Here is a 13,976-nt window from a genome sequence, read left to right as displayed (position 1 = left end):
GGAAGCCTATAGATTTGAAAACCAAGCTAAAGCATTTGACAAAAGCAATGACATAAAAGCAAGAACAAGTCTTACATTTTGAGAAAAGGACTACTTGAGGAAAGTCAAATACTTTTTCTCCAAGAATATGATAAGAAAAAAGGCAACACGAGAGATGAATCCGGCATACGACTTCAAAAGCACGCTCATGTTACGAGGAAGTCTCATGAACTAGAAAAGGGGATGGGGGCCTATGTTTCAAAACCAGGTACGAATGCATGCATTGCATCTAATCATAAAGTCATTGCACGTATGTTTTTTTTATCGTTACAGGAGGAGATCTTAGTGCATTCCAACGAGATTGTGGACGAAGAAAGAATCATTGAGTTGAGTCTAGAACAGAAAGAAGAGAAGATAATATTTTTCAGACCCTGCCAGCAGGAAGAACGACATCGATAGCAATTGGTAAAAGGGAATCGTCAGATGAGATTCCAAGTTGTTTGGTTAAAAGAGATCGCAAGAAGGGATCTCGTTTTTCGATGAAGATCGCCAGAAGAGACTTCATATTTCAGCTTTGAATAAAAAGGAATCGCCAGATGGGATTCCAGGTTGCTTGAGATCGCCAGAAGGGATCTCGTGTTTCACTATTGTGGAGGTCGCCAGATGGGACCTCGCACTTCATGTTGGTTAAAAGGAATCGCCAGATGGGATTCCAGGTTGTTTGAGATCGCCAGAAGGGATCTCGTGTTTCACTATTGTGGAGGTCGCCAGATGGGACCTCACACTTTTGGTTGGTTAAAAGGAATCGTCAGATGGGATTCTAGGTTGTTTGAATTCACCAGAAGGGATTTCGTGTTTCACTATTTTGGGAGGTCGCCGGATGGGACCTCGTACTTCATGTTTGTTAATAGGAATCCTAAATGGGATTTTAAGTTTGATTAAAGGAGATCGCCAGAAGGGATCTCGCATTTCGATATTTGTCAAAAAGGGTCGCTAGAAGGGACCCCATATTTCATTTTCGTTAAAGGGAATTGCCAGATGGGATTCCGATGGCCGAAGAGGATTGTTGTAAAGAAAGAGTTTCAGATCGATCAAGCTTCGACCAGATCAGTTTTCGGGAGTTTAGTTGGGACTATCTTTATAAAACTTACTACGCAAAACCTTTGCTCCGTAAGCTCTATAAAGAGGGGGCATCTGTTGTAACCCATTTTTGGGTCCCCGCAAAAAAAAAAAAATATATATATATAGATATAGCCGAAGGAGGTTAGAAAAATAACAGGAGGCAGAAGCGCTCGGAAAATGGTCAGAAAATTGGTCAAGGAGTATAAAGATACAAAGATTGGATTTTTTGACAATATATTCTTGAAGGATGAGAACCCTATTGAGAAGGAAATTTTGAATTCTGAGGAGAGAAGCCCAAATTTGGATGTTTATGGGTTTAATTGATTTTTTATTGGATTTATAGGGGATTTGATCGCAAGAAAAATTAATTTTTTAAGTCAATTTGGGCTTTAAATTGAAGAAATTAAAGTTCTGGGGCCAAATTATGATTTTTAGGAATTTATTAAGTCAAATCAGGGGCTTAATTGCATAAATATTGAAGTTTAATGGCCAATTAGGGGTTTAATTGTGAAAATCCGAAACCAGGGACCAATTTGGAAAAGGCGCAAAGATAGGGGGGCTGTTTGGAGTTGATTGAGGGGCCTAATTGAAGAAATTGGAAGTTTATTGATCAATTGAGGGCTAAATTGCATAATTTAGAGGCCAAGGACCAAAGTGGAAAAGGCGGCCAACTTGGCGGACAAGACCGAAATTGGCAGGGACGCAATTGAAAGGAACAAAAATAATTGGGGGACTGATGTGAACGTTGGCGCATTTCTGGCGCCAAATTTAAATGAAACGGCGCGTTTTCTCCAAAACGACGCCGTTTCATGCGTTTAAAAAAAAAAAAAGAGAGAAAGAGACCAAACGGTGCCGTTTTGAACGGCACTGTTTCTCTTCTTCTTCCCCCCCGCAGGCGTAGCAGAGGAGAGGAAAACCGGGGTTTTTGTCCCCGCCTCTCTCCTCACGTGCCATGGCCCGACGCCCCACACCTTGGGACCCCCGAAATCGAAGCCGCTGGCCGACCACCCGCCGCGCCACCGAACCCGAGAGAAGCACCTTGGCAGCGGCGCCTGCCGACCGACCGACCAGCACGCCTTGTTCCCCCATGCATGCCCCGATATGCCTATAAATAGAGAAGAAGTAGAGTGAGAAAGAGAGAAAAGGGAAAGGACCCGAAAAAGAAAGAGAAGAACCGAGACAGTGAGAGAGAGAGAGACCGAAAGAGAGAGAAACCACCGAACTCAAGAAACAGCCACCGAAAACCCAAAAGTTGAGAAGCTTGGGATAGTTGAAACTGAGAGGGAACTCAAGAAGCTGAAACAGAAGGAACGAACCGGTTGAACGACGACGAACCGTTGGAAAACAGCCGCAGCGCCGCCCTGGAGCCGCCGTCCGTGAAGCCACGACACTGCAGCACCGTCAGCAAACCATCGTCTCCGCCGCGCCAGGTACGTCTCCTCCCCCCTGCACACTTTCTTGTTAATCCGGGCGCAAGTTTTGGCCTCCTGCATGCAGAATCGTTTCTGCATGCAGGAGGTGGGGGGGAAAATAATTCCCCCCCCGTTCATTTCCTTTTTTTGTTGGGCCAGACAGTGTCTGGCCCAATGATATGGGTCTGGGCCGGTCCGGCCCAGACCAAAGTAGGTTGCTGTTGGGCCGAGTCCGGCCCAACAATTTTTGGGGCTGGAGTCCGGCCCAGTTAATGGGCCGGCCCAGCCCATTTAATATATTAATATATTATTATATTATTATATTATGCATGTGTGTGTATATATGTATATATTTTTTTTCTCAAAAAAATAAAAAAAAATAAAAAATAAAAAAATTTCTGAAAAAAAAAAAATATATTGTTGTTCTTGGTATATATTGATTTGCATTTTTTTATACTATGGGGATATAATTTCAGTATTTAAAAAACACCTGTTTTCGTAAAAAAAAAAAGAGTTTATAAAAAAAAAAATGTTTTGTTTTTCATGCATACGGCCAATACACTAGCACGTTTTGAATGTTCTTTTTTATATATATAAAAAATATTGGAAGTTTTAAAAATGTGTTTTCGCATAGATTTCTTAAACACAAATCATTTTCTTGCATTTGTGGATTTTACAACCTGTTTTGTAAAACTCCAAAGGGTATTGGCCAATATTCCAAAAACTATAAAAATCTTATTTTGGGAGGAGAAGTTGTGGTTATTGTTCACCGCTAATGTTTGGATGAAGAAATCCTTAAAAGGACGAACATCCAAAATATTATCGGGAGTAATAAATCAACGCACATGTTTGAAAGAAGCTTTGGTTGCGATTGAGAACATTTTAAAATTTTAATTTTAATTTTTTTTTCCACGGTTTACGAGTCGTGAAAAGTAGTTTTTTTTTTAAGAATTGTGAAATTTTTCTTCGTTCTTTTATTCTCTTTTCCTTGCGATTTACGAGTTGACGGGATTAGAAAACACCAACACCATAGACTATAGAGCAAACCAAACACCAAGCAGCTTACCTTAGGTAGGGCGTATTAGGGGTGCTAGTACCTTCCCTTTACGCAACCAGTCCCTTGCCTTAGAATCTCTGAAAGACCAGTTAGGGTTCCTAGTGACCAAATACTAGGTGGCGACTCCAAAGAACCAAATCATCAGAACACAACGAAAATCGCCAACCGATGTCGTGCCCTAATTATAATTTTTTGAGGGGGTGTGACACCTTTCATGAGAATTCATGCTTATCGTTGGCTTTCTTGGCGCTGTATGGTACACTTAACCTTGCATTGCTAGATGTCGAGGATGATTCGCTCTCCTTGAGCAACATTAAGTGGAGTATATCATTGGAGGATTACTTGCAAGGCAGGTGGAGCCGCTCATCAAGCTTAGACTAACCAACAACATTACTGGCAGGTGAAATGAAAGCAGAACATTATTCACTCCCTGCAATTCTTTAATTTGTATATATATCCTTTTTTATTACACAACAAAATAACAATTAAAAAAAGAGAAGAAGAAGCTTGGTTGGGCCTACTCCCCCATTTCTCTCTCACCCCTAAGCTGGATTTAGTCTTGTTTACTATTAATGAATAATATTTACTTTTCTTGAATAATTTTTACCATGCAAAGCTCATTCATAACGAGTCTCAAGCTCGGTTATACTATTTATGATTGTTCAGATTGAGCTCCACCCCTCCTTTCTTTCTCCTCCCTTTCTCTCTCATCCCTTAGCTTGATATAGTCTTATTTACTATTCATGAATAGTGCTTACTATGCAAAACTCATTGAAAATGAGTCTTAGGCTCGATCATATTATTTATGATTGTTCAGACTGAGCTCTACCCCTCCTCTCTTTCTCCCTTATCCCTTAGCTTGATATAATCTCATTTATTATTCATGAATAATGCTTACTATGCAAAATTCATTCAAAACGAGTTTCAGGCTTGATCATACTATTTATGGTCAGACCAAACTCCACCCCTCCTCTCTTTCTCCTCCCTTTCTCTCTCATCCCTTAGCTCGGTATAGTCTTATTTACTATTCATGAATAGTAATGAATAATGTTTGCTATTCATGGATAATATTTACTATTCATGGATAATATTTACTATGCAAAACTCATTTAGAACAAGTCTCGAGTCCCTAAACTCGGTCAGACCGAGCTCCACCTCCTTCTCTCTCTTTCTCATTCCTCTCTCTTCCCCATCCTTTTTCAGTACAAGAAAAAAAATGTGGTAAGGTTATTCATTATAAATGAATAGAACCTTTTCAACCCATTTGAGCTATAATTAAGGTAGCTTGGTCTCCTCTCTTTCCCCTTCATTTCTCTGTTTTTTTGGCTTGATCTGACAAAGCTATCTTGTATCACCTCGTTTTACTATTTATGAATAGTAAAATTTGCATGGTACTATTCATGCATGTACTATTCATCATTATTCATACTATTCATGAATGATACATTTTCTTGGACATTTCTCTATATATTTTTCTAGATATTTTCTAAGTTATCTATTCTCAGGTTTTGAGAGAGAGAGAAGACGGTCTGGACACTTACCTCTACACTTATCCATTATATAGAGAACACATATCTCTTCTTTAAACATAAAAATACTATTTTCATCTTCTTAATTTTTTACTTGTTTATCACTTAGAAAAAAACTCAAATATTAACTTAAGCATTAGAGTGTCCCTCATTCTACGAGGGACTTGTTTTATAGGTATGAATCAGGTCCAGAACTAATCAGTTCGGGAAAGTTCATCACCTTTTGTGAAGACTTTCCATAACTTCATCACCTATTGTTTTCAACTTTCTTGTTCAATTAGGTTTGTGTTCTTCTTTGGGTTGCTTACAAATGGGTATGGCATGAGAAGTTGTTTATGGTGTGCCCTCCTCCTTCCTTTTATTAGTCACTAGATCCTTATCTTGCGTTACACTGCGAGTCAGATCAATTTTTTTTAACATACAAAAGAAGCATCTAGGCGCTGCTAACATTTTTCTAGTAGAAAAAACTTTTAATCTATGCAAAGGTTGATTCAATGTGACCTAATCAAATCAACTTGATAGATCCAAAGGCAAAACATATAACCGGTAAAAACATCAAACCTATTTCTCGATTCAATAGAAGCCAAAAGGGGTGAATAGAATACTCCCAAAAATTCAAGAAAACATCTTTTTAAAACAAAATATTGAAACAATAACATGTTGGATCAACTTGCCGAATATATGACCCGAATAATGAGACCATGATAACCCCAAATATATAATTCAAAACAAATCATGAAACTCAATTCATAATCAACCCGGTGTTGAAGAATGGAAATGAAAAAAAAAAGACTCGAGTTAACCTGCCAACCCCGTAACTCGGGTCATGAGATCATGATAACCTTATAGAAAGTAAACAAAAAAAATGACTCGAGTCAGCTTAGGTTAACTTGTCAAACTCGCGACCCAGGTCATGAGATTGAGATAATTTCATAAAATAAATCAAAATAAATTATGAAATCCAATTTCTAATAAACTCTTTGTTGAAGGATGAATTTTTTTTTTTTAAAATTCAATCTAAAAATAGGACTTAATAAAATGACATGACCTGAGTTTACCTGGGTTAACCCACAAAACACATGACTTGAGTTATGAGACTTAGATAATTTTATAGAAAGCAAATTGAAACAAATCATGAAGTCTAATTTCTAATCAACTCATTGATGAAGGATGAAATTGAAAAAAATACCAATTAAAAAAAGAGTAAAAAAACTGAAGTTAACTAGGTTAACCTTACAAACCCGCGACCTACAACTCAAGTCATGAGACTGAGATAACTTTATAGAAAGCAAACCAAAATAAATCATGAAATCTAATTCCCAATCAACCCAATGTTGAATATGAAATTAAAAAAGATAAAAAAAACTCGTGTTAACTAGATTAACCCGCTAAACCCCATAATACAGGTAATGAAACCAAGCTAACCATATACAAAATTATAAAACTCAATCTTCCTGAAACCAAATATTGTATTATGGAATGTGTTGTAATATAGGAAATGTTGTATTCTCTTTGTATATATTTATTCTACATAGTATGCTACATAATAACTATTCTATGTTGCCATAGTCATATACATAGAAGAGATGGCTACTGATTATGTATGCCCTTCAATCAATTACAACTTATGCTTCAACTTGGTATCAGAGCTGAAAATATCTAAAAAGATTGTTCTCTCCGTAATCGGCACATTCTCTCCTTCCCTGTCTTAGTTCTGAAATAGATTTTTCTCTCCTTCTCTGCGAAAGAGTTTGCTGCAAATGTTTTTCCTCTGAAAAATAACATATCTCTCCCCTTTCCCCTTCCCTGCCTCAGTTCTGAAATATTGCATTGTTTCCCAGTCCACACTCTTGAAAACAGATAGCATATCAATAGCCAACCTTAGCTCCCTCTGTAGAGACTTTACGACATATTCATTTGAGCAGCAATTATCCGACTTCTCCAGCTTCACCAATGGATTCCTTTGCTGTTATTGTAATTGGCATCAATGTCAACTTGACCTCCCTTACCCCATCCTCCCTTGTAGCCCCTGCTTTCACTAGTGTGCTTGTGTTTGCATATAATGTAGCTCTATCTATCTCCTCAATTCCTGCCGCACCATCAACCATCATACCTCTTTCCAACACACAACAAGTCATCAATCTCAAACTTACCAACACAAATTATCTATTTTGGTGTATGTAGATGAAGCCATATTTGATTGGTCAAGGTGTCTTTTCTTTTGTCGATGGCTTGACGATGTGTCCTTCATATAGTGATGTTTCTACCATTTCAACTACCTTCAGTTCTGTTTTTTCCTAAGCCTTTTGACATGGAAACAATAAGATCAACTTATCCTCAGTGCATTCCTTTCCTTTTTGTCCATAAATGATCTCCACTTTGTGGTTGATTGCCCAACCTCTGCTAGTGTGTGGAGCATGCTAAAATGTGCTCTTGCTTCTCCATCAAACTCTCGAATCATGCAATTGCATGGTTGTCTTCAAGACCTTCGTCAAGGTGATGATACCATTACCATCTATCTGTAGAAGGCTAAGGGATTATTTAATGAGCTAGCTGCTGCAGGCCATCCCATCTCTCTCACAAACTTCAATCTATATGTGTTGCAGGGCCTTCGTAATGAATTTTGTGATTTGGTTATCGATATATTGACAAAATCTGACTTTCTACCATATTCTGAGCTGCATAGTCATTTATCTACTAATGAGTTTTTACATAGGAGCTCCCTTCATCCTACTCTTACGGTTGCACCATTACTACCAAGACCTGTGTAACCCCCTTCTGCCTATTCATTTTTTATGTTTAACGGCAACGGTTCTTCCTTTCAACGGGTCAGGGGAAGACGTGATGGGTGGAGGAATATGCGCTCCCCCTCGACTCAGTATGGTGCCCAGACTTTCAGAGGTCACAGTAGCGGTTTCCAGCAGCAACAACGTGGGCATTGGTAGTAAAATTGCCCAGATTAGCAGCAGAGCAAAACAAGTAATGCTGGTCAGTGGCAGTGACATATTAAGTGTCAACTTTGCAATATATTTGGGCACTCCGTACAACAATGCTCCCATCTTGTGTGCCATGGTAATCACGCCTCAACCAACCTCTCTTTTAATGACGCGTCCATAACAAATTCTGTCACTTGGTTTCCTGACATCGGTGCAAATCTACATGTTACTCCAGATATTGCTAGTATAACACATGCAAAACCTTATCTCAGTAATGATCAATTGCATGTTGGTGATGGTAAGGGACTTGTCATATCTAATGCAGCCCATAATATTCCCCGTACCCCTAAATGAGTTTTTACGTTGTCTAATGTCTTGCATGTTCCAAAAATAATAATAAAAAGACTTCTATCTGTTCAATAATTTAGTCATGAAAACTGTGTCTTCTTTGAATTTCACTCTTCTATTTTCTATGTTAAGGATCTCATCACCAAGGAGGTTTTGCTTTTTGATCAGAGTAAAGATGGCCTTTACGTCCTTTCAGAGTCTTCTGTCACATTTATGCCCCAAACTTTTTTGTTTGCTAGTTTATCCATCTCTGTTGATATTTGGCATTGTCAACTAGGTCACCAAATCTCTTGGGTTCTGAGTTTCTTAGCATCAAATAAAAAAGTCACTTGTACATCTCGTCCTTTAAATTTTCAGTGTCTAGCATGTCCGTTAGGAAAATCATCACGTCTATCATTAGGACCTACGGGTCACAAAACATTTGCTCCTCTTAAACTAGTTTTTAGTGATGTTTGGGGTCCTTCCCCTATTTTATCTTCTGATGGTTTCTGTTATTTTGTGATCTTTATAGATGCGTACACAAAATTTATTTGGTTTTATCCTCTTAGTGCCAAATCTGATGTGTTTAATGTGTTTAATCAATTTCAAGTTTTGGTTGAACGACAATTCTTCTGCAAAATAAAATAAGTACAAACTGACTAGGGTGGTGAATATCATAAATTAAATTCTTTATTCATAACTCTTGGTACTCACCATCTCATCATTTGTCCGTATACGCACGAACAAAATGGTACTGTTAAGCGTCATCACCGTTATGTTGTCGAAACTGGTCTTACCCTACTTGGTTACTGTAAGGCACCTCTAAAATTATGGAATTATACATTTGAAACCTCTATCTATCTTATTAATCATATGCCAACATCGGTCTTACGAAATAAATCCCCATTTGAAACTCTGTTTCATCAACCACCTGATTATGGTTTCTTGTGTACTTTTGGATGTCTCTACTTTCCGTTCCTCTGACCATATAATGCTTATAAGTTAGACTATTTCTCTACTCCTTGTGTGTTTCTAGGTTATAGTTCATGTCATCTAGGTTACCGTTGTCTTGACTTGTTTTTTGATCGTATTTACATCTCCCGTCATGTTCGTTTCCATGAAAATTCCTTTCCATTTATTGAGTGTGATCGTGTTTTTACCACAACCCATTTTAGCCTACAACCGGCCCCTATCTCCCACCTTCCTACCTTAACATATTTCCCATCATATAAACCACCACAAACACCAACCCTCCCCACACACACCACCATTTACAACTATGTGTCTTGATCATTTTGCATGTTCAGGTTTTGCAGCTTCGGACATCATAGCATCTGATTCTTCTTCTTCTTCTTCTTCTGTTGTGCCACCAGCTACCCTGTCTGGCCCTGCATCTCCTTCTCAGGTCCCTACACAGTCACCACCAGACTTAGATCCCTATATTGATCTTTCTAGCTATTCCATTCCACACTAGCAACCGCCCATCAGGTCTTCTGACTCCCCTACTGTAATACCTTCCCGACAACACAAGTCTGTCAACATAAGCTTAGTGTATGCCTCTCACCTCACGAGTAACCTATTCCTTTACTCATGAACCTTTGTCTTTCAGAGAAGCTGACCTTTTTTTGTGTTAGCATTCTGCTATAAAATCTGAGATTACAGCTTTACATGCCAATTGTACTTGGTCCTTGGTTCCATATAAGCCTTCTACTAATGTTGTTAGTTGTCGATGGGTTTATAAAATTAAGAGTCAAGCTAATGGTACTGTTTAACGCTACAAGGCATGCTTGGTTGCACGGGGGTTCACTTAACAAGAAGGTATCTACTACTTTGAAACCTTCAATCCGGTTGTCAAACCGACCACTGTCCGCTTAGTCCTTGCCATTACCGTCTTTAACTGTTGGCAGATTCGGCAACTTGATGTTCATAATGTCTTTCTCAATGGTTCACTTTAGGAGGTTGTTTATATGCAATAACCCACGGGGTTTGTTGACCCTGTCCTGCCAACTCATGTGTGTCGCCGTTATAAGTCTCTATATGGTTTAAAACAAGCCCCGCGGGCTTAGTACAAATGACTGAGTGACTTTCTTCTGTTGGTTGGCTTCCATGTTTTCAAGGTTGATACTTCCTTATTCATTCTGAATGTGAATCATGATATTTGTTATTTGCTTGTCTATATGGATGACATTCTGCTCACTGGTAGTAACTCCACTTTGATTCAACGCCTTATTACCCTGCTGAGTTCAGAATTCAAACTCTGAGATTTGGGTTCTGCTCACTATTTCTTAGGGGTTGAGGTCACTACCACCAGTATAGGTCTCATGCTTAATCAACACAAATATGCTCTTGACATCCCTCAAACATGCTGGTATGTCAACCTGCAAGCCTATTGATACACTAGTTTCTGCCTCCAAGAGTGGCCTCCTGACTAATGAGCCATTCTCGGACCCCACTCGTTTTTGCCAAGTTGTTGGTTCCCTTCAGTATCTCATATTTATTAGACCAGACATATGTTATGCTGTCAATAAGGTCTGTTAGTTTATGCATGCTTTTACTAAGAGTCATTGAGCGGCTGGCAAACGTATACTACAATACTTAAAAGGTATATCTTCCTTCGATCTTCACCTTACTTGTGGTTCCTCATTATCCCTTCATGGTTTTATTGATGCTGATTAGGCAAGAAGCATTGATGATCGAAAGTCTACGGGTGGCTACATTGTCTTTCTTGGCACCACTCCCATTTCATAGAAATCTGGCAAGCAACGCACTGCTGCTCACTCCTCCACTAAAGCAGAATATAAGGCATTATCTGATGGTACTGCTGAGATTCTTTGGCTTCGTTATCTTCTCACAGGTTTTTTCTTTTCTCCCAATTCTGTTACCACCATTTGGTGTGACAATTTGAGTGCTACGTATTTGTCTGCTAATCCTATTTTTCATGCACGCATAAAACATGTTGAGGTTGATTATTACTTTGTTTGTGATAGAGTAGCTAAAAAAGAGATACAAATTCACTTTATATCTTTCAAAGACCAATTAGCTGATGTTCTCACTAAACCGCTTCCCTACTCTACTATTGCTTCTTTACAGTCCAAGTAGAATGTTATAATATAGGAAATATTGTAATTTCCTTGTATATATTTATCTTGCGTAGTACACTACATAGTAACTATTGTACATTGTCCTAGTCATATATATATATAGAAGAGATGACTACTTATTATGTATGCCTTTCAATTAATTACAACTTATGCTTTAACTCATTAAATGATAAATTAAAATAAAAACATATATTTAAAAAAAATTCAAAAGAAAAAAAAAAAAACACTTATGAGATGGTGCAGCAAAGTATGACCACTCTTAGTTTTTGGTTAATAAATGGAGTCCCCGACTTGCTGCGACGGCTCTTTCTTTTTGACCTCAAAGGTGTTGATGATGATGATTCTATTGTAACCCTAAACGTTTACTGATAAAGAGAGAGAGAGAGAGAGAGAGAGTGAGCAGAATCATTGGATATATATGAATCGCAAAAATGCATGCTTATATGATCCATCAATTTGGAACTTAATGGTACGAAATGCTCATGTGCGATGGGTCCTTGAAAGTCCTTGGCATCCCTCACCAGTGCCATTAATCATTGACGCCTTGGCTCGGTTAACACTTTCCTTTACAGCATTAGATTCCCCCCTTCTCCTCTCTCATCACCATCATTCAAAAAGCTAAAAGTGGAGTTCCAGTAACAGTCGAAGGCTCGCAACCAAGTCCAAAATATCACATATGCACTTTCTGTTTCAACCGACACCATGTTTATGACACTAACACAACCAGAGGATATGAAGGAATCCAGAGTGCCCCACACGCTGAAAAGATTAAAGATTTTACATCTGTATATGCTGCTGTCTCTGGGCTTTATCCCTGTCCCTAACCATACTCACCTTTGAAAACATCCTTGTTCTCCGCCTTCCACCTCTACAGAGACCTATCGATTGCACAACAAAATACACCAAACAAAGGTATATAGAGGATAAGCTTCTTTTAAAAAATAATCTAGAAAAGAGATTTGCTCCAGGTTAACATGCAAACTAAACCTGTTCTATCAAATCAAAAAATAAAAGTAATATAAACTTTGATTTTGTTTCTTTATTCCGCACCTAAGAGAGATGATCACCCCAATTACAATTCGTTAGTTTTTTTTTTTTTTTTTGCTTTCTAAATTCAAGTTAAAATAGGTTTATTCTCGATTTTCTGAGTTAGGAGCTTTAACATTGCTAGCACTGAACGAAAAAAATGAGACAGAGCTCTGTCTCCCCCGCCCCCGGCCCCTGATCCCACGCACACACAGAGAAGATCAGGCGGTCTAACAGGGCAGGAATAAGGGATGATTAAGTTTCCTTTCTTCCCAGCTTTCCAGTTCGTTTCTAAATTTCCCATGCTCGCTCTTCCTTTCTCCCCGGCTTTATTCCTACACAAGAAAGTCCCTCATTTTCTATCAGAAGCTCTTATAAAAATGGATGCAACACAATAAACTTCATCAAGAAGCCATTTTATATAATTACCATGCTCAATTGGGAGTAGCTTACTATATATTTCAAAGATACCGAGCAATATTGTGATTGTTTCTCACCACTAGAGAATAATGTCTTCAACTCTTCATGATGCGTTGTTAGTGAATATATCTCAATAGAATATATAATAAAAAAGATCGACAATAAAACATAAAATTCAGGATGTATTATTCACTTTAAGGCTTGACTCTTTTAAATGTATCATACTCAATTATTTAATTAAATACCTGGAAGATAAAAAGAAAGAGAGAAAAAAAGAAGAAATAATAATAATAATACTGACAATCTAATGCTCATGATCTGTCGATTTTGAGGAGCCAACTGGGGTTTGACCCTCAGTCATGTTATGTTCATGAGCTGTTTCACTTTCCTTTTCTCCTGCGTTTACACACCGTACCAAACTACAGAGGAAGAGTAGTTCTTGGAGGCAGCAGTACCATCAATGCTGGTGAATTTTTTTATTTTTACATCATGGATACATTCTTGGATGTAATTCATGGATAATTACTTCCAATAACTAAACTACGGGAAAAAAACATTGTAAACTCGAGGTTCCATGCCGACCGATTATACATTTACATGTAGTTTAAAAAATACAAATGATAGAATTCAAACAAAAAATATCACCTTTTTCTAATTGATTTATTATCAGTTGACTATTTCCAGGTGAGCTATTAGCTCACTTGTAATGCTGACGAAACCTATGCTTTCTTGGTCACGACAGCTGAAAGTTAAAGTTTCATTACATAGCGTTTCCACGAGACTGATTTTGACTATCATCCAAGCACAAATACCTTCATTTAAAAGAATATTTTTGATCTCAAAGTCCGAATGAAAGTTAAGGAATTTCGGGTCCCATGGAGGAACTGCGCTGGCTAGAGGAGACCGCGAAGGTCGTTCGGGCACACCATCATGCTGCTTCACGAGGGATAAAGGTCATACACGGGTCCATAATAATAACAGTAAAACAAAGGGAATCGGTGGAAAGATTTACTAGGTCCACTTTCACAATAATGTAATGAATTGGCAGCCGATTTAGTAATTAATGT

This window comes from Populus alba, chromosome 15, assembly GCF_005239225.2.
Source record: "Populus alba chromosome 15, ASM523922v2, whole genome shotgun sequence".
NCBI lineage: Eukaryota > Viridiplantae > Streptophyta > Magnoliopsida > Malpighiales > Salicaceae > Populus > Populus alba.
This window is presented reverse-complemented; position numbering follows the sequence as displayed.